The sequence below is a fragment of the Citrus clementina genome, unplaced genomic scaffold (assembly GCF_000493195.1).
Source record: "Citrus clementina cultivar Clemenules unplaced genomic scaffold, Citrus_clementina_v1.0 scaffold_1, whole genome shotgun sequence".
Classification (NCBI taxonomy): Eukaryota; Viridiplantae; Streptophyta; class Magnoliopsida; order Sapindales; family Rutaceae; genus Citrus; species Citrus x clementina.
The window spans coordinates 17,015,459-17,037,003 of NW_006263303.1; the positions used below are offsets into that span (position 1 = coordinate 17,015,459).

Genomic DNA, 21,545 nt, shown 5'->3' on the forward strand with positions numbered 1-21,545 from the left:
GCGGAGGTTGAAATCGTTACTTCTTGGCTGAGTGAATTTGAAGATGATATCTCCTGGCTTCTGATGCAAAAAATAGGAGAAGTTGAAATTGACAACCCAGATCTTGGGACCGTTATGGATGAAATCAATTGCTTTACTTATGAATCTGAGAAGGTCATTGACACATTCATCAGCAGCATTACTCAACAGAAGAGACAAAGCGGGCGCAGCAAGGACATTTGTGATGCTCTGCTAGGACTCCAAAGCAAAATCATTGATATAAAACAACGGATGCAACAAGTTCAGCACTTCGATTCCGGAATCATTGATGAAGTCAAATCAATTGAAGCTGAAGTCGGTAATTTTCTTGCATCTTCATCGTCTAAGAATAGGGAGACGGTGGGTCTAGATGATAGAATGGAGGAATTGTTAGATCTATTGATAGAAGGACCACCTCAACTTTCAGCAGTGGCCATACTTGATAGCATTGGATTGGACAAGACGGCTTTCGCCGCAGAGGCTTACAGCAGCAACTATGTGAAGCATTATTTTGATTGTCACGCTTGGGTTCCGAGCCTCACAGCTATGATGCTCACCGAATATTAGATCTCATTATTAAGTTTCTAATGCCTTCATCTAGACTGAGTGAAATGAAGGATAAAAATTATGAAATGAAAAAAAAATTCTTCGTGAATATTTAATGACCAAGCGGTATTTGATTTTTTTTTATAATGTGTGGAGAATATCAGCATGGGATGTTATTCGAAAAATACTTCCCGATAATCAAAATGGAAGTAGAGTATTAATAACACTCGCTCAAATTGAGATTGTCACCTCATTTCAGTTTGAAAACGGAGAGAACATTGGGCTTGATTTTGTGCCCACTGGAGGAGCATTGAGAGCTACATACCAAGGATGGCCTTTCCACATCTTGTATCATGGAAGCATCTCATTGGAAGAAAATATAGATGAAGTATTGACCATGTCCCTTGGGCTTCAATGCATCATATATTGTATGTTACCTTTTTGCTTGAAACCTTGTTTTCTCTACTTCTCCGTTTTTCCCGCACACCTAGAGATAGCCACCAGGCAGTTATATCAGCTGTAGATAGCTGAAGGTTTCATTTCAGACAATAATGAGGCAACTGCTGAGAAGTACTTAGAGCAACTAATCAACAGAGGCTTTGTCAAAGCAAATAAGAGAAGAACTGGAGGCACAATCAACACATGCTCTATTCCTGGTCGTTGCCATCCTGTATTGTTAGGAGTGGCTTCCGAGGTGGAATTTATCTTTTCCCCTTTCATGGATACAGAAGGTAAATCACAAAAAAATGTCAAATGTTTCTACGCTTAAGAACAACAGAGTGATTTTGCTTAGATGATTATGACTCGCACCTGCATTCTTTGTTGTACTTCACTTCAGAAAGCAACCACCATGACCCCATAGATTGCCAGAAAATTTGTGAAATGTTTAAACTTCTCAGAGTATTGGACTTGGGATCTCTTGTTCTCATCCAATATCCGTCCAGAATTGAAAATTTATTTCTTTTACGATATTTGAAGTTGAATATCCCTTCCCTCAAAAGCCTGCCTCCATCATTATTAAGTAATCTTCGGAACCTCTACACCCTAGAGATGCCCTTTAGCTATATAGATCATACAGCAGATGAATTTTGGAAGATGAACATACTCAGGCATCTAAATTTTGGGTCAATCACACTTCCTGCGCATCCAGGGAAATACTGCGGCTCTCTGGAAAATCTCAATTTCATTTAAGCCTTGCATCCTTGCTGCTGTACTGAAGACATATTGGGCAGACTACCTAATCTTCAAAATCTCCGGATATGGGGAGATTTAAGTTATTATCAATTTTTATTGTCCCCTCGAGTCATTGAAGTTGGTGAACGAAAGCAAGATGCCAGCTTTCTCCAAAATTGTCCTAGTTGAGTACCAGTTTCCTCCAAGACTAACCCACTTAAGTTTCTCTAATACGAAACTTATGGAGGATCCCATGCCCGCACTAGAAAAGCTGCCACTTCTTCAAGTGCTCAAACTGAAGCAAAACCCGTATTCAGGTAGGAAGCTGACTTGTGGCTCTGATGGTTTTCCAAATCTCAAGGTATTGCACCTGAAATCAATGCTATGGCTAGAGGAGTGGACTATAGGGACGGGGGCCATGCCGAAACTAGAATGCTTGGTTATCAACCCTTGTGCTTACTTGAAAAAGATGCCCGAACAGCTCTGGTGCATAAAGAGCTTAAACAAGTTCGATTGCTGGTGGCGGCTGAGACAAAAGCTACGGGAATTTGAGGATAAGGAACAGTGCGGCATTCAACTATATCCTTACGGAATTTGATTAGCCCCCATTGAATTTGATGTATGTTTCTCATTTTAACCAATTTCTTCAACTTTTAATTATTTATCCAATTTCACATATATTTTTTTCCCTTCTCTTCAATATAAAGATGGTTATACAAAGTGTTTTCTTTTAATTTGTCTCAATATTGAGTACATTGAGTACCTTTTAGAGTTTCCGATACTCACCCCAATCATCAAGCCCTCTTTAGCAGCAGTGGAGACTTAAGTACCCTTGTATATTCAACCATGAGCCTAGCAGACATCGCGTTCATTTGCTTTAATAGTTAAGACAAAAAATGTAATTAAAAATTCTTATTTTTCACAATTTCTTCAATAACTTGTGTAGGTGAAATCAAAGCAGAAAACAACATAACTGCAGCCCGAGCTTCAATTCCAACCAGAATCCTTTCTGTCTTCACTCTGCTGTCTACACAAATAAATCCTGATCCTACGGTGGTGGACTTTTTTTTGGTTTCTTTGTTTCAGCTGTCTATCCATAAATAAGAAATCTCGCTTAGGATTTTCAGTTGAGAGTTCATTGATTTGTGCTTCGGCCATGGTTTCGTTAATTGTGTACAAAAAATAAATAATATTTGTGATGCTTTCTGGTGTTGGGTTCAGTTGAATGTATTTTCTGTCTTTGTTCTGTTGCTTGCTCTGAAATCCTATTTCAAAGGCTGGGCAAGTTTGGCACTCGATATGCTTCGTTTACTTCCAGAAAAGATTGATTATTGATGAACTTCATACTTGGCTGAATATCTTAGTAAACGTTCTTGTGAAGAAATCCTAATACCCACTGAGGCACTACAATAAGGCAGAAATACTAATATTGCTTTACATGTGTTGATTGATTAACAGTTTTGTTCTCTGCTGCTCTTTCTTTATCTGTTGCAGAAAATTCCTTCAATATGATTGATAGTTGCTACTAATTATAGAAGCATTCCTCCTTTGGCTCATTTCATGGAATATGAAAGACAGATTACTGAGACAGAGCCACGCTTCTTTACCTTCCCAGAGAAAGTTGAAGTTTGGGCTGCGTACTTGGGAGTGGAATGAAGAGCGGCAGCAAAATGATTACAAGGATTGCCATTTACAGGGGCATTTTTGTGACTACTGATGTGTCCCTCTAATGGTTCAATAAATTGAAACCACGTCTAGTAAAAGGCTAGAAAAACGCCGTGTTATAGTAAGCATCGACTTTCAATAATAGAATTTTGTGTGCAAGTGTGAAGTTCATCAATAATCAATCTTTATAACTATTGCCTACGGTATAAAAATATTTATAAAAGAGCAAGTAATTGCAATCCCTCGTTCAAATTTATAACAAATCAACTATAAAAATATTCAGAGCAAAATTCAAGATTAAATTATGTTCTATATTGGATCACACGTTAAAATAGTTATCAAGATATGCATGTATATAATTAAATAAATGTAGAAATTTAATTTGGTTTGTTAGCATTCCATTAAGAATAAATTTAAACAATTAACTAATTAAATCCTCGTTGAATAATTATTAAGCTTCATTTAAACTAATAAAATATGTTTGTGATATGATATCTCATAACAAATTAACTAACGACTTTGAAATTTATGCTATCTATCTCATGAAATTTATCAAACTCATACTTGATTCTTAGATCAAGTTACAAAAATCGTGTGAGGTGAATCAGTAGATTAAGGGCTAGCTCAAGTGAAGCTTTGAGGCAGCAGAATCAACACATGCCACATTTTAATATTGTCATTATTATTAGCAGTGTATCAAATTTGAAAAGTAATTCCAGTTGTCTTTGTTTCAGCTGTGTACTCATTAAGTAAGAGATTTCATTTCAGCAGAGAGTTGACTGTGTATAAAAATAAAGAATGTTTGTGATGCTTTCTAGTCTTGGATTAAGTGGGATTAATGTATTTTCTATAAAAACTGATCAAAAATTTCCTCCCATGGATGCATGCTAATGCAAATTAGCTGAACCACGTTGAATCGATTTGTCCTCTGTTGGTTCTTTCAATTCTTTGATTCAATTTGATCTTAATTGCTTTATATCCATTCATCATCATCTTGTTTCAATTCCATTTTCAATTGAGCTTCAAATCAGTTCATTCTTGGTAGCATCTTGATTGATTGGATTGTGATATTGGGCAGCAACTGAGGTATCTCTGGTTTTAAGCACTCCAGTTGCTACAGTTAGGCACTCAATCAATATGCTTTGTTCATTTACAGAAGAGATTTGATTACTGATGAACTTCATGCTTGCCTGACTCTGATCCCGTGTAGTGGGTTGAGAGGATTACATGGAGGTGCTGTTAAAGCTAAGGCATAAGGCAGAGAAGCAAGCTATGGAAGCCAATTAGGTTGAAGACTGTCAATAAACAAACATAATTCGATTAGCAGTAGGTCGTTAATACTTAATATTTAACGTGAGGAACAAGTTTTTCAGCCTCGCCTCAGAGTGATAACTACTTCGACTTTGTCTGTTACTTGGAAACTTTGGTGCCTTCCATGACAATCATTTTGTGGCAGCACAGTGAACGATTCTGTTGCTTTTGCTTTCAATGAACAGGGCTACCTTACCAGATAGGGTTAGCATTTTATTAATTGCAAGTGGTAGCTTATTTATTCATTACTTTTGTCTTCTGTGAATATAAAACACTGACTATGTAATCATAATACTTTTTTAATAAGGAGTATGATGAAAATTAAAAACAAATAATGATTTTGTAATTATTTATTATGCTCCAAGTCAATAAATATCACATCAACCCCCAATATTTTCTCTGCTACTACTTTCTTATTGTACTCATTATCAAAATTCTATAATAAACATCATTTATGTGTAGGAGAAACTATTGACTAAACTGACTTTCTTGCGCTACTGGAGTACTAAGAGAAAGAGTTGTGTAGGTCAACCTAAGATCAATTTCATTCATCAGACTATTTTCAGAGAGGCTGAGAAGGGTGTTAGCTGATGAAGAAGTCACGTTGCCTTGTTGATGCCAAAATCTGGATAAGTTGGTCAGATCTCAGATTCCTGCATCATCATTAAATTTGTTTGATGGGAAGCTGCTGATTAGTTAGCACCATGAGCAGATTTTCTATGAGCAGACAACCCATGAGCAGATAATCCATAAGCAGACGATCCATGAGCAGAGAACCTATGAGCAGACAATCCTTGAGCAGACGATTCATGAGCATACAAACCATGAGCAGACAACCCATGAGAAGACAGTCCATGAGCAGACAATCCTTGAGCAGACGATTCATGAGCATACAACTCATGAGCAGACAATCCATGAGCAGACAACCCATGAGCAGACAATCCATGAGCAGACGATCCATGAGCAGACGATCCATGAGCAGACAACCCATGAGCAGACGATCCATGAGCAGATAACCTGTGAGCCTGTGAACACAACCAACAGTCAAGAGGTGCCGGATGTTTTTCCGGCGAGAACCCTCCGACACTCAAGTCAGCGATTTGGGTCTTACTTGGAAAAACTCATACCACAATTCATGTGGTTTAATTATGATTGCTTTAAACAAAAAGCTTTTAAGTAAATTTAAAGGAAAAGAATTCGAAATAATCAATCTTAAAGAAATCACAGGCGAAAGAGAAATTTCTCAGTTGTAGAGAGAGAAAAAGGTCCAATGGGTTCAGTTACCCAAAGAGAGAGAGAGAGAGAGAGAGAGAGCTAGAAGAATCCCCCTTTTTTCCTTCCCCTTCCTAGCGTTTTTATAGGAAACTATAGCGGTTTTCATCCACTCTCCTAAAATTATTAAGAAAACTACTAATTTTTAGCCCACTAAGAATATGGTCCCTAATATTTCGAAGAAAATATTTTGACTGAATCGTGCTTTTTGGTAACTTCCTGGTCGAGGTGACCAATAACATCCTGGCCGAGGTGATGTGCTCGAGGTCACCACATATTATTCTGGTCGAGGTCACCACATATTATTCTGGTCGAGGTCACCACATATTATTCTGGTCGAGGTGACTAATAATATCCTGGTCGAGGTGATCTGGTCGAGGTCACCACATATTATTCTGGTCGAGGTGACCAATAACATCCTGGTCGAGGTGATCTGCTCGAGGTCACCACATATTATTCTGGTCGAGGTGACCAATAACATCCTGGTCGAGGTGATCTGCTCGAGGTCACCACATATTATTCTGGTCGAGATGACCAATAATATCCTGGTCGAGGTGATGTGCTCGAGGTCACCACATATTATTCTGGTCGAGGTGACCAATAATATCCTGGTCGAGGTGATATGCTCAAGGTGACCAATAACATCCTGGTCGAGGTGATATGCTCAAGGTCACCACATATTATTCTGGTCGAGGTGACCAATAATATCCTAGTCGAGGTGATCTGCTCAAGGTGACCAATAACATCCTGGTCGAGATGATCTGCTCAACCATTGCTCGCTTTTACTCTGGAGGAGAGCACGATAATGTATGAGCAAACACCTTTATCTTGGTCACCCTATTTCATTCCCTAAACACCCCTGATGCTGCAAAACAACCTATTCACAACCTTCTCGCCGAGATTGAAATCGTTACGTCTTGGCTGAGGGACTTTGAATATGAAACGACCTGGCTTCTGGTGGAAAAGATAGGACACAGAGAAATTGAAAACCAGATCTGGCGACCGTTATGGACGAAATCAATTGCTTTACGTATGAATCTGAGAAGGTCATTGACACATTCATCAACAGCATCACTCAACAGAAGAGTCAAAGCAGCTGCAGCAAGGACATCTGTGATGCTCTGCAAGGGCTCCAAAGCAGAATCACTGATATTAAGCAACGAATGCAACAACATAAGCACATGGATTCCGAAATCATTCATGGCATCAAAACTTTTGAAGCTAAAGCCGGTATATCTTCATCTTCTAAAAGTAGGGACACGGTGGGTCTAGATGATAGAATGGAGGAGTTGTTAGATCTATTGATCGAGGGACCACCTCAGCGTTCAATGGTGGCCATACTTGATAGCATTGGGTTGGACAAGACGGCTTTCGCCACAGAGGCTTACAACAGTAGTTATGTGAAGCATTATTTTGATTGTCACGCTTGGATTACAGAACCTTACAGCAATGAATATGATGCTGACCAAATATTAGATATCGTTATTAAGTTTCTGATGCCTTCATCTAGGTTGAGTGAAATAATGGATAAAAATTATGAAATGAAAAAAATAATTCTTCATGAATATCTAATGACCAAGCGGTATTTAATTGTGATTGATGATGTATGGAGCATTGGTATGTGCGGATGTTATTTAAGAGATACTTCCTGATAATCAGCATTGGTATTAATAACACTCACCGACATTGAGATTGTCACCTCATTTCAGTTCGAAGACGGAGAGAACATTCGGCTTGATTTAGTGCCCACTGGAGGACCATTGAGAGCTATATATAAAGGATGTCCATTCCTCCTCTTATATCATGGAAGCATCTCATTAGAAGAAAATATAGGGGAAGCAGTGCAGATACCCCTTGTGCTTAGGTATTTCGAATATTGCATGTCACCTTTTTGCTTGAAACTTTGTTTTCTCTACTTATCTGTGTTTCCTGCACACCTAGAGATATCCACCAGGCAGTTATATCAGTTGTGGATAGCTGAAGGTTTCATTCTAGACAATAGTGAGGCAACTGCTGAGAGTTACTTAGAACAACTAATCAAGGAAGGCTTTGCTGAAGCAAAGAAGAGAAAAGCCGGAGGCACTATCAACACATGCTCCATTCCTGGTCGTTGGGGTCCCCTGTTGTTCTTAGTTCCTTCTCAGGTGGAATTCATCTTTTCCCCTTTCGTGGATGGTAAATCAGGAAAAAAAGCCTTATTGTTCTTGACTTCTTGTGCTTACTTGAAAAAGATGCCTGAACAGCTCTGGTGCATAAAGAGCTTAAACAATGTCAAGTGTTGGTGGCCTCAGCCGGTGCTGAGACAAAAGCTACGGGAATTCGAGGATAAGGAGCAGTATGGCGTTCAGCTATATCCTTACGGAATTTGAGTAGCCCCTATTGAATTTGATGTATGTTTCTCGCTTTACCCAATTTGTTCAACTTTTGATTATTTATCCAATTTCATATACTTTTTTTCCCCTTCTCTTCAATATAAAAATGGTTATACAAAGTGTTTTCTTCTAATTTGTCTCAGCATTAAGTACCCTTTAGAGTTTTCGATGCTCACCCCAATCATCAATCCCTCTTTAGCAGCAGTGGAGACTTATGTACTCTTCCATATTCAACCATGAACCTAGCAGACATCGGTGTTCATTTGTTTTAGTAGTTAAGAAAAAAAAATGTAATTTAAAATTCTTATTTTTCACAATTTCTCAATGACTTGTGTAGGTGAAATCAGAGCAGAAAACATCATGACTGCAGCCCGAGCTTTAATTTTCAACAAGAATCCTTTTCGTCTTCACTTCTGTTGTCTACACAAATAAATCCTGATCCTACGGTGGTGGACATTTTTAGGTTTCTTTGTTTCCGCTGTCTGTTCATAAATAAGAAGTTTCGTTTCAGATTTTCAGTTGAGAGTTGATTGATTGGTGCTTCAGCCACGGTTGGCTAATTGTGTACAAAAAAATAAATAATATTTGTGATGCCTTTCTAATCTTGGATTTAGTGGAATGTATTGTCTGTCTTTGTTCTGTTGCTTGCTTTGAAATCCTGTTTTAAAGGCATGTTTGACACTCAATATGTTTGGTTTATTTTTAGAAAAGATTGATTATTCACGGACTTGATACTTGGTTGACTCTCTTAGTAAATGTTCTTGTAAAGAAATCCTAAGATTCTCTTAGGCCTTTTTCTTTTTTTTCCTATGATGAATTGTGCTCACTACGGTAGGCATATCCACCTAGGCAGTAAATAGATTCTAGAAATATTCCTTCTTTGTCTCTTTTTTCTTTTCTTTCCCTTTTGTTTTTTTGAAAATGGTTTATTATGATGTTAAAGAGGTGTCTAGACATTGAGTGGAAAAAGAAAATACTACCGAATGCTAGAGGCTTATTTGAACTTGGTAAAACCAGCGTCATAGATGTGATATTTTTCTCATTCCAAGGAATATGAAAAATATATTACAACATTGCACAATTCACTATTTTTTTGGCACCCTTATGTCGCTGTTAGAACTCTTTATCATTTTTCGTTTCTTAAAAAAGAATGTTAAAAAGATCCCCAAATTTATGCGGGATATGTATGTAGTTTTAAAATGAAGATATATTAAATATAAAATTTTACAAAGGATTTAGTACTTTCTCTAAATCTCGTTGAAAAAATAAGATAGTATCGTACATGATTAATAGTGCATATATATTTGAGTAATTTTACATTTATAACCTTGGGATACAAATTTTATCTGTGATATACATACATGCAAGTCTCGCAATAAATTTAACACACCAGGCATGATTTTGCGGAGAAGTCTATGTTGCGGAGAAGCCCATGTCCTAATTTTGCATTTTTCCACAGCATAAATTATTAAATAAGTCTCGCAATAAATTTGACCTTTCCTTTCTTAAAAGTGGATGTATAAAACAAATTGGTCTTGATCGATGCTTGACGATGTCCTGTTCATTTTTCTCTACTTTATGCTTTTTACAACATATAGAAGATAAGAGTATTGTAAGATTCTGCCTTGATCTGTTCGATCAAAAGAAAAAGCCATTTTGGAGTTTTATCAACAATTTCCTTGTGTAGGCGGAGATCCCGGAGTACTCCTATGGTCGATCTGTCACCCAACCTACTTAAGGCTTGGCCCCGTCCCGTTTGGAGAATGACCCTTATGGCATGGCTTAGTTAGTTATTCTCGCAGTTCAGATAAGATTCGGGCCCCCATCCTGATTTGTCTCTGGGCATCCTTAGCCAAATACATTCTACTTTCGTTGTGGCAATGTTATGGTACGGTAAAGATAATGGATGACATTGATGAAAGGCATCCTTAAATTCAAGTTGTCTACACCACATTGTTTCCATTCAGGGACTGGTCTTAGAAATGAAGATAGAAGGCCATTTCTGCATTGGCAGGTTACGGTTTTGAGAGTCAACGATCTTGATTCAGCTTCTTGACTGAAGAACTAGCTAAGCAAAGGGAGGTATGAGAGTGTTGTGAAAATTTTAATATACTCGCAAGCGCACGAATCTAGAAATAGAATAGTGGTAACGAGGTCGATCCCACAGGGATTGTTATAAATTGGAAAGTCTAATTTAAATCTAAAAGTAATATTAATTCTAACCTAGTTGAGCAAATTGAGTTTTAAGAGAAATTAAACTAATTAAACTAAGAAAACAATTAAAGTAAATGAGAATTCAATGAGATAAAAATTACCAAGGTTTCAGAATCCACCACTATTCAACTAGTAATTATCTAAATATTCATTAATCCCCAATTTTAGAGTAACAACTCGAAATCAATCTATGTCATCTCATTGATATAACAATTAAGCCCAAATAAAATTAATCTTGTGTAGGTTCTTTTTCTGCTTAATAATATGACATCTAAGAATCTCATGTAAACATATTGAATAACAAAGAGTCAAAGTTTCCCTAAGCACTCTATGTAAACAATTTAATGAAAGACATAAAATCAAAGATAATCATGTATAAACTTTAAAGATCCAAGCATAGATTTCATCGAATATTAATCCTAACAATCAATAATGCATGACAGAATTGATGAAAAGATTTTAATAACATCCAATTAATTATGTGAAATAAAAACCATAATCATTAAAGAATATATATAGGGAATTAATTAAATAAAAAGAGATAATTATTTCATTGAATAGGGTTTCATCCTTAACCTCAGTGTAAGAAAATTAGTTAGACATACTTGAATTGGAAGCAACAAAATAAATAAATTCAGCCATGGGGAAGCCGAATTGCTGCAGATTTTCTTCTCTATCTTGAATCCTTGCGTCTGCAGTTCTCTTCTTCCTCTCGTGGCCCTCCTCTCACAAAAGCCAAAGTTCAGCTTTTATATTGTAACACCCTCCAAAATCCTCAAATCAAAAGGATTTAAAACAAGCCAAGCACAACCGACTTTGAGCCCATGCACTTGGAGCCCACTTGGAATTTTCATTCTTTTTGTAATGCCATGCAATTGCTTCTCACGTGCAGGCCACTTTAGCTTTAAATTTCTTCTTTGTTTGCACCAGCATGGAAAATTCAATTTATTGGCTTTTTTTTCAGATTGAATTTCATATACATTTACTTAACTGCTTCTACAAATTGACTTGATCTTCAATGTTGTTCAGTTGTTATTCTTTATGCACTTTTTATCCATAATCTCCAATTAATTCCCTATTCAATAAAACAATTCAACTAATTAAAAATAACAAATAAATATAACTAGTATGCTCATCAGGGAGCCAGCACAAAGCTTTGAATTGAGAGTTTTAAAGCATATTTTCCTTTTCCCCTCTCTTTTAATTATTTCTTTGCATGCTACAGGACTGATTTCAGGGTGAATATGAGAGAGGAGGAGATATGGACATCAAGTTCAGACTATTTTCAGAGAGGCTGAGAAGCGTTTTAGCTGGTGAAGAAGTCACGTTGCCTGATGCTGCAAAACAACCTATTCATAACCTTCATGCCGAGATTGAAATTGTTACTTCTTGGCTGAGTGAATTTGAAGACGACATGTCCTGGCTTCTGCTGCAAAAAAAAAGGAAAAGATGAAATTGACAACCCAGATCTGGCGACCGTTATGGACGAAATCAATTGCTTTACCTGTGAATTTGAGAAGGTGATTGACACATTCATCAACAGCATCACTCAACAGAAGAGTCAAAGCAGCTGTAGGAAGGACATTTGTGATGCTCTGCAAGGACTCCAAAGCAGAATCACCGAGATTAATCAACGGGTTCAACAACTTAAGCACATCGATTCCGAAATCATTGATGAGTTCAGAAGGGCTGAAGTTGAATCCAGTTATTTTCTTGCATCTTCATCTTCTAAGAATCGGAACACGGTGGGTCTAGATGATAGAATGGAGGAGTTGTTAGATCTATTGATCGAGGGACCAAATCAGCTTTCAGTGGTGGCCATACTCGATAGCATTGGGTTGGACAAGACGGCTTTCACTGCAGAGGCTTACAACAGTAGTTATGTGAAGCATTATTTTGATCATCTAGCTTGGATTCCAGCGCCTTATCACTATGACGCTTACCAAATATTAGATATCGTTACTATGTTTCTATTGCCTTTTTCTATGTTGAGTAAAATAAAGGATAAAGATTATGAAATGAAAAAAATTAATCTTGGTGAATATCTAATGACTAAGTGGTATTTGATTGTGCTTGATGATGTGTGGAGCACAAATGTATTGGATGTTGTTCGGGAAATACTTCTGGATAATCAGAATGGAAGTAGAGTGCTAATCACACTCACTCGAATTAAGATGGTCACCAGATTTCAATTTGAAAACGGAGAGAGCGTACGGCTTGATTTAGTGCCTACTGGAGGACCATTGAGAGTTACTTATCAAGGATGGCCTTTCCTCATCTTATATCATGGAAGCATCTCATTAGAAGAAAATATAAGGGAAGTATTCGAGACACCCTTAGGGCTTCTAATTGTAATATGTTGCAAGCTACCTTTTCACTTGAAACTTTGTTTTCTCTACTTATCTGTGTTTCCCGCACACCTAGAGATATCCACCAGGCAGTTATATCAGTTGTGGATAGCTGAAGGTTTCATTCCAGACAACAGCGAGGCAACTGCTGAGAAGTACTTAGAACAACTAATCAATAGAGGCTTTGTTGATGCAAGGAAGAGAAGAGCTGGAGTCACAATCAACACATGCTCTGTTCCTGGTCGTTGCCATCCTGTGTTGTTAGCAGTGGCTTTCAAGGCAGAATTTATCTTTTTCTCATTCATGGATCCAGAAGGTAAATTACGAAAAAATGTCAAACCGATCAACGTTTTTGAAAAACATAGTGATTTTGCTTACTTAGATGATTATGACTCGCACCTGCATTCTTTGTTGCACTTCACTTCTAAAAGCGACTACCTTGTCTAATGTTGGAATTTCTCAGAGTATTGGACTTGGGATCTCTTGTTCTCATCCAATATCCATCCGGAATTGAAAATTTATTTCTTTTGCAATATTTAAAGTTGAATATCCCTTCCCTCAAAAGCCTGCCTGCGCCATTATTAAGCAATCTTCTGAACCTGTACACCCTAGACATGCCCTTTAGCTATATAGATCACACAGCAGATGAATTTTGGAAGATGAGCAAGCTTAGGCATCTAAATTTTGGCTCAATCACACTTCCTGCGCATCCAGGAAAATATTGCGGCTCTCTGGAAAATCTCAATTTCATTTCAGCCTTGCACCCTTGCTGCTGTTCTGAAGATATATTGGGCAGACTGCCTAATCTTCAAAATCTCCAGATACGGGGAGATTTAATTTTTTATCAATCTTTGTTGTCCAAAAGCCTCAGCAGATTGAGCTCCTCTTGAGTCATTGAAGCTGGCAAATGAAAGCAAGATGCCACGGCTCTCCAAAATAGTCCTTGCTGAATACCTATTTCCTCATAGTCTAACCCACCTGAGTTTTTCTGATACTGAACTAATGGATGATCCCATGCCGGCACTAGAAAAGCTGCCGCTTCTTCAAGTGCTCAAACTGAAGCAAAACTCATATTCAGGTAGAAAGCTGACTTGTGGCTCTTATGGGTTTCCGAACCTCAAGGTATTGCACCTAAAATCAATGTTATGGCTAGAGGAGTGGACTGTGGGGATTGCAGCCATGCCAAAACTAGAATACTTGATTATCAACCCCTGTGCTTACTTGAAAAAGATTCCTGAACAGCTTTGGTGCATAAGGAGCTTAAACAATTTCGAGTGTTGGTGGCCTCAGCCGGAGCTGAGACAAAAGCTACGGGAATTCGAGGATAAGGAGCAGCATGGCGTTCGGCTATATCCTTACGGAATTTGATTAGCCCTCATTGAATTTGATGTAAGTTTCTCTTTTTATCCAATTTCTTCCACTTTTAATTATTCATCCAATTTCATGTACTTTTTTGCCCCCTTCTCTTCAATATAAAAATGGTTATAAAATTGTTTTCTTCTAATTTGTCTCAGCATTAAGTAGCCTCTAGAGTTTTCGATGCTCACCCCAATCATTAAGCCCTCTTTAGCAGCAGTGGAGACTTATGTACCCTTGTATGTTCAACTATGGGCCTAGCAGACATTGGCGTTCATTTGTTTTGATAGTTAAGAGTAAAAAAAAAAAGAGTAATATAAAACTTTTTTGTCACAATGACTTGTGTAGGTGAAATCAGAGCAGAAATTATCATCACTACAGAACGAGTTCCAGTTTCAACCAGAATCCTTTCAGTCTTTACTTTCTGCTGTCTATGCAAATATCCTGATGCTACAGTGGACATTTTTTGGTTTCTTTGTATCTTCTTTCTACTCATAAATAAGAAATTTTGTTTCAGATTTTCAGTTGAGAGTTGATTGATTGGTGCTTCAGCCATGGTTGGCTAAATGTGTGCAAAAAAATAAATAATATTTGTGATAGCCTTTCTAGTCTTGGATTCAGTGGAATGTATTGTCTGTCTTTGCTCTGTTGCTTGCTTTGAAATCCTGTTTTTAAGGCATGTTTGACACTCAATATGTTTGGTTTATTTTCACAAAAGATTGATTATTCATGAACTTCATACTTGGTTGACTCTCTTAGTAAATGTTCTTGTGAAGAAATCCTAAGATCCTCTTAGGCATTACAATAAGGCCTTTTCCTTTTTTTCTTTTTTTTCCTATGATGAATTGTGTGCACTACGGTAGACATATCCACTTAGGCAGTAAAAAGATTCTAGTAATATTCCTCATTTGGCTCTTTTTTTCTTTTCTTTTTTTTTAAATAGTTTATTATGATGTTAAAGAGGTGTCTAGACATTGAGTGGAAGAAGAAAATCCTGCCCAATGCTTGAGGCTTATTTGAACTCGGTAAAACCAGCGTCATAGATGTGATATTTTTCTCATTCCAAGGTATATGAAATATATTATAGACTTAATATTTAATGATCCTGATCCTAAAAAATATTTAAATGAAGAATTATTTGAAGAATTATGTAATAACAATGAATTAACAAATGACGAGATAGACAGAGAATTATTAAAAAAATTTATATTACCGAGACCGAATTGCACTTCATTACTTACGCAAAGAAAGTTGAAGTTTGGGCTATGTGCGTGGGACTGGAACGAAGAATGGTAGCAAAATGATTACAAGAACTGCCATTTATAGAGGCATTTTTGTCACTGCTGCACTGACGTGTCCCTCTAATGGATTCAATAAGTTGAAGCCACGTTCTTCTGGAAGCAATAAGAGGCTAGAAAAATACCGTATTTTGTGTGTGTGTGTGTGTGTGTGTGTGTGTGTGTCCATGCATTCGAGAAAGCAATTATGGGTAGCATATCCTACAGCATATGGGTGAGCCTCTACGATTTGTTTTGCAGTGAAGATTTGATACGAAATGGATACATAAAATATTTTGAGTCTTTTAACACGATTTTCATCCACATCCGTCTAATAACCGGTCTTCATTGCTCCAGCTAGATGTAAAGAGTAAGCAGCTACAACGTACTTGTTCTACTTAAATTAAGTGATGAAATTTGGTATAGGCCCAAAAAAATGTAGAAATTTAATTTGGTTTGTTAGCATTAATTCCATTGCTTGGCTAATTTCCTTAACATGGAATGATTGAATAAATTTTTAATTTTTCGCTTTCAAAGAGGTTATTGGATTCGTTTGGAGCTAAATTAAAAAGGATATTTATGGACCAGTTGAAAGCTGACATAAGGCTCAAGAATAATAAGTTCGAAATTAATCAGTGAAAAAAAGTGACATCTCGACTATCCCACGTGAGCTAATAAAAGAAAAAGATAGTTTTGGTAAAATTAGCTCACTTAGAATGACAAATCTTGAATAAGATAAGAGAACAAGAAAAAATTATTTGTCTTCCAGCTCGAGAACAAGGAAACAATAGAAAATCATATATGCATAAATATCTGGTCAGTAAAAAACTCCTCAGCATCTCTATAATTAAGGCAGCAATGCTTCATAGTCAACAAGCGTAACGTGATCAAGGATCCAAATGATAAAAACCACTTGTAGCACGATGAAAGTGCCCTATGGTACCCGTCCTAAATATATTCACTTAAAAGGGACATAAGAAGGACTCCATTTTTCTTTTTCTTTCTCTTCAACTCTATTGAGCTCGAGTCACAACTAGTAATTGATTCAATTAAAATCAGAAAATTCAGTGAAAAAAATAACCAACCATAAGTTGAGATGTCCTGTTTATTTTTCTCTGCTTTATTCTTTTTACACCATATGGAAGACAAGAGTATTGTAAGATTCTGCTTTGATCTGTTATAATTTGAGAGTCAACGACCTTGATTCAACTTCTTAACTGGAGAACTAGCTAAGAGAAGGGAGGTACGGGAGCCAACACTAATGTTTGAATTGAGAGCTTTAAAGCATGTTTTCCTTTTAATTATTTCTTTGCATGCTACAGGACTGATTTCAGGGTGAATCTGAGAGAGGAGGAGATATGGACATCAACTTCAGACTATTTTCCGAGAGGCTGGGACGGGTGTTAGCTGGTGAAGAAGTCACGTTGTCTGATGCTGCAAAACAACCTATTCAGAACCTTCATGCGGAGGTTGAAATTGTTACTTCTTGGTTGAGTGAATTTGAATATGACATCTCCTACATTCTGCTGCAAAAAATAGTAGAAGATGAAATTGGAAACCCAGATCTGGCGACCGTTATGGACGAAATCAATTGCTTTACCTGTGAATCTGAGAAGGTCATTGACACATTCATCAACAGCATCACTCAACAGAAGAGTCAAAGCGGCTGCAGCGAGGACATTTTTGATGCTCTGCAAGGACTCCAAAGTAGAATCACTGATATTAAGCAACGGATGCAACAACTTAAGCACATGGATTCCATAATCATTGATCGCATCTGAAGCCGGTATATCTTCATCTTCTAAAAGTAGGGACACGGTGGGTCTAGATGATAGAATGGAGGAGTTGTTAGATCTATTGATCGAGGGACCACCTCAGCTTTCCGTGGTGGCCATACTTGATAGCATTGGGTTGGACAAGACGGCTTTCGCCACAGAGGCTTACAACAGTAGTTATGTGAAGCATTATTTTGATTGTCACGCTTGGATTCCAGATATTAGTTACGCTGACCAAATATTAGATATCGTTATTAAGTTTCTGATGCCTTCATCTAGGTTGAGTGAAATCATGGATAAAAATTATGAAATGAAAAAAATAATTCTTCATGAATATCTAATGACCAAGCGGTATTTGATTGTGATTGAGGATGTATGGACCATTGGTGTGTGGGATGTTATTCGAGAAATACTTCCGGATAATCATAATAGAAGTAGAGTATTAATAACACTCACTCAAATTGAGATGGTCACCTCATTTAAGCTCGAAGATGGAGAGAACATTGGGCTTGATTTAGTGCTCACTGGAGGACCATTGAGAGCTACATATAATGGATGGACTTTCCTCATCTTATATCATGGAAACATCTCATTAGAAGAAAATATAGGGAAAGCAGTGGGGATACCCCTTGTGCTTCGGCACTTCAAATATTGCAGCTTACCTTTTTGCTTGAAACTTTGTTTTCTCTACTTATCTGTGTTTGCCGCACACCTAGAGATATCCACCAGGCAGTTATATCAGTTGTGGATAGCTGAAGGTTTCATTCCAAACAATAGTGAGGCAACTGCTGAGAGTTACTTGGAACAACTTATCAAGGAAGGCTTTGTTGAAGCAAAGAAGAGAAAAGCCGGAGGCACTATCAACACATGCTCTATTCCTGGTCGTTGGCGTCCCGTGCTTCTCACAGTTCATTATATGGTGGAATTCATCGTTTCCCCTTTCATGGATCCAAAAGGTAAATCACCAAAAAAAGTCAAACGGTTAAACGCTGTTAAAAGACAGGAAGATTTTGCTTACTTAGATTATTATGACTCGCAACTGCATTCTTTGTTGTGCTGTTCTCCAGAAAGCCGCCACTTTGACCCCATGGATTGGGAGAAAATTTGTGGAATGTTCAAACTTCTCAGAGTGTTGGACTTGGGATCTCTTGTTCTCATCCAGTATCCATCCGGAATTGAAAATTTATTTCTTTTGAGATATTTGAAGTTGAATATCCCTTCCCTCAAAAGCCTGCCTTCCTCATTATTAAGCAATCTTCTGAACCTCTACACCCTAGACATGCCCTTTAGCTATATAGATCATACGGCAGATGAATTTTGGAAGATGAACAAACTCAGACATCTAAATTTTGGGTCAATCACACTTCCTGCGCATCCAGGAAAATACTGTGGCTCTCTAGAAAATCTAAATTTCATTTCAGCCTTGCACCCTTGCTGCTGTACTGAAGATCTATTGGGCAGGCTACCTAATCTTCAAAATCTCTGAATACGGGGAGATTTAAGTTATGATCAATCTTTGCTGTCGAAAAGTCTCTGCAGATTGAGCTGTCTCGAGTGATTGAAGTTGGCGAATGAAAGCAAGATGCCACGGCTCTCCAAAATCGTCCTTGCTGAATACCTATTTCCTCATAGTCTAACCCACTTGAGTTTTTCTAATACTGACCTAATGGATGATCCCATGCCGGCACTAGAAAAGTTGCCGCTTCTTCAAGTGCTCAAACTGAAGCAAAACTCGTATTTAGGTAGAAAGTTGACTTGTGGTTCTGATGGTTTTCCAAGGCTTAAGGTGTTGCACCTGAAATCATTGCTATGGCTAGAGGAGTGGACTATGGGGACTAGGGCCATGCCAAAACTAGAATGCTTGATTATCAACCCTTGTGCTTACTTGAAAAAGATGCCTAAACAACTCTGGTGCATAAAGAGCTTAAACAAGTTCGATTGCTGGTGGCCTCAGCCAGAGTTGAGACAAAAGCTACGGGAATTTGAGTATAAGGAACAGTGCGGCATTCAACTATATCCTTACGGAATTTGATTAGCCCCCGTTGAATTTGATGTATGTTTCTCGTTTTAACCAATTTCTTCAACTTTTAATTATTTATCCAATTTCATATACTTTTTTTCCCTTCTCTTCAATATAAAAATGGTTATACAAAGGGTTTTCTTCTAATTTGTCTCAACATTAAGTACCCTTTAGAGTTTCCGATGCTCACCCCAATCATCAAGTATATTAAATTGACCACCTTCATTTATTTTCTCAAAACAATACTAAAAGAAAATTCTTTAAAAAAAATTAGCATATAATACCGAAGTTTTATTGGCAAATCGGCAAATTCTAATATCATTTATTTATATCCTCTACCTCTTCCAAATTTAAACTTGGAGTGATTAAAAGAATAATAATAATAATAATGTGCTTAGAAAACCACAAACCAAGCCCTATATCATCATATCATATGAATTTTTTTACAAATTAGTTAATTATTAATATTTTGATAATTTAGGGACTCTCATTCAACCAAAGTTGGATAGCTCTCTCTAATGGGGAAGGTATTCGCATCCAACCCACTATCTCTAAATGTACCCGACCCAACATTCGAGTCATGGCTACGTGACTCAGGAGGGTTTTTTATTTAAATATCCCTAATTTATCTTTAAATACCAAATTTATACCCTATTACATATATATACCTCACGAAGATAGGAAAAGTAAAAAATAACCTTAAAAAAACTAAGAATCCACACATTTCTTCCTCTTAGTGCAGGAAGAAGTCGAGTACGAAGTCGAGTAAGTCGAGAATTTAGTCGAGTAAGAATTGGTCTAGTAGGAAGTCGAGTAAGCATATTAAATGAGTCGAGTATTAAGTAAAAGTCAAATAAATTTTTTTAACAAGTCGAGTAAAATATATGTAATTTTTAAAGAGGTCGAGTATTAAGTCGGGTAAGTACATTGAGTCGAGTATTAATATTTTTAAAAAAGTGAAATCTGGTAAGTTGAGCATTCAATCAAGCAAGAAGTGAAGGCAATTGAAAAAGTCGAGTATCTAGTCGAGTACGAAGTCGGGTATGAAGTTTGGTAAGTTGAGCATTCAGTCGAGTAAGAAGTGAAGGCAATTGAATAAGTCGAGTATCTAGTCAAGTACGAAGTCGGGTATGAAGTCTGGTAAGTTGGGCATTCAGTCGGTAAGAAGTGAATGCAATTAAATAAGTCGAGTATCTAATTGAGTACGAAGTCGGGTATGGAGTATGGTAAGTTAAGCATTCAGTCGAGTAAGAAGTGAAGGCAATTGAATAAGTCGAGTATCTAGTCGAGTATGAAGTCGGGTACGAAGTCTGGTAAGTTGAGCATTTAGTCGAGTAAGAAGTGAAGGCAATCGAATAAGTCGAGTATCTAGTCGAGTACGAAGTCGGGTATGAAGTCTGGTAAGTTGACCATTCAATCGAGTAAGAAGTGAAGGCAATTGAATAAGTCGAGTATCTAGTCGAGTACGAAGTCGGGTACAAAATCTGGTAAGTTGAGCATTGAGTCGAGTAAAAAGTCGAGTAAGTAGATTGAATGAGTCGAATATTAATTTTTTATTGGTATTTTATTGAGGCTATTTTTGTACTTTCCCTAATTTATTTAAGTATGTATGTGTAAAGTTATAAATTTTAATAGATTGAGGTATATTTTAGGTATTACGAAGGAAACGGGATATATCCCATGCAATTCCATCGACTCAGGCTACCTCGAAATCCTCAACACCGCCACAACCACGTCGGCCACCGCCGTCACAACAGCCTCCACCAAAGAAACAGCCACAGCCACGACCATAACTCACAGCCTTTTACATTATTTATACACCTTTGTCGCTCTTCTTATCGTCAACCCTTTTGCTAAACTCACCACTGATGATTTCTCAGCCAAGACCCCATCTTGGACCCGTGAGTTTATTGGGGCTCTTGGGTCTTACTCGTTTCCCTCTTCCCCACACACCCTTAAGTTAAGAGTTCATGAGAATGTTAAACTTTATGCCAGGAATTCTGTTTTTTTGTTCATCCTCTTCTTTGCTTGCTCTCTGTAAGAATTTAGTTTCCTTTTCTGAATGGTTTTTGTATGTGGGTATATGAATTTTGAACGAGATTTTGGGATGGTTTTGGATGTGATTAGATTTATGTGGCCTTGATTGGATTTTTAATGATAATTTTGATTTGCTTACCTGTGTTTGTAAGGGTTTCAAT

The 21,545-nt window shown here is 37.3% G+C and overlaps 3 pseudogenes; all 3 read left to right on the top strand.

Moving 5' to 3' along the window:
- The first annotated feature begins 396 nt into the window (after positions 1-396).
- Positions 397-8,734, top strand: LOC112101557 (annotated as a pseudogene).
- Positions 7,195-19,376, top strand: LOC112101558 (annotated as a pseudogene).
- On the top strand, positions 12,210-14,662 carry LOC112101556 (annotated as a pseudogene).
- Positions 19,377-21,545: the final 2,169 nt, after the last annotated feature.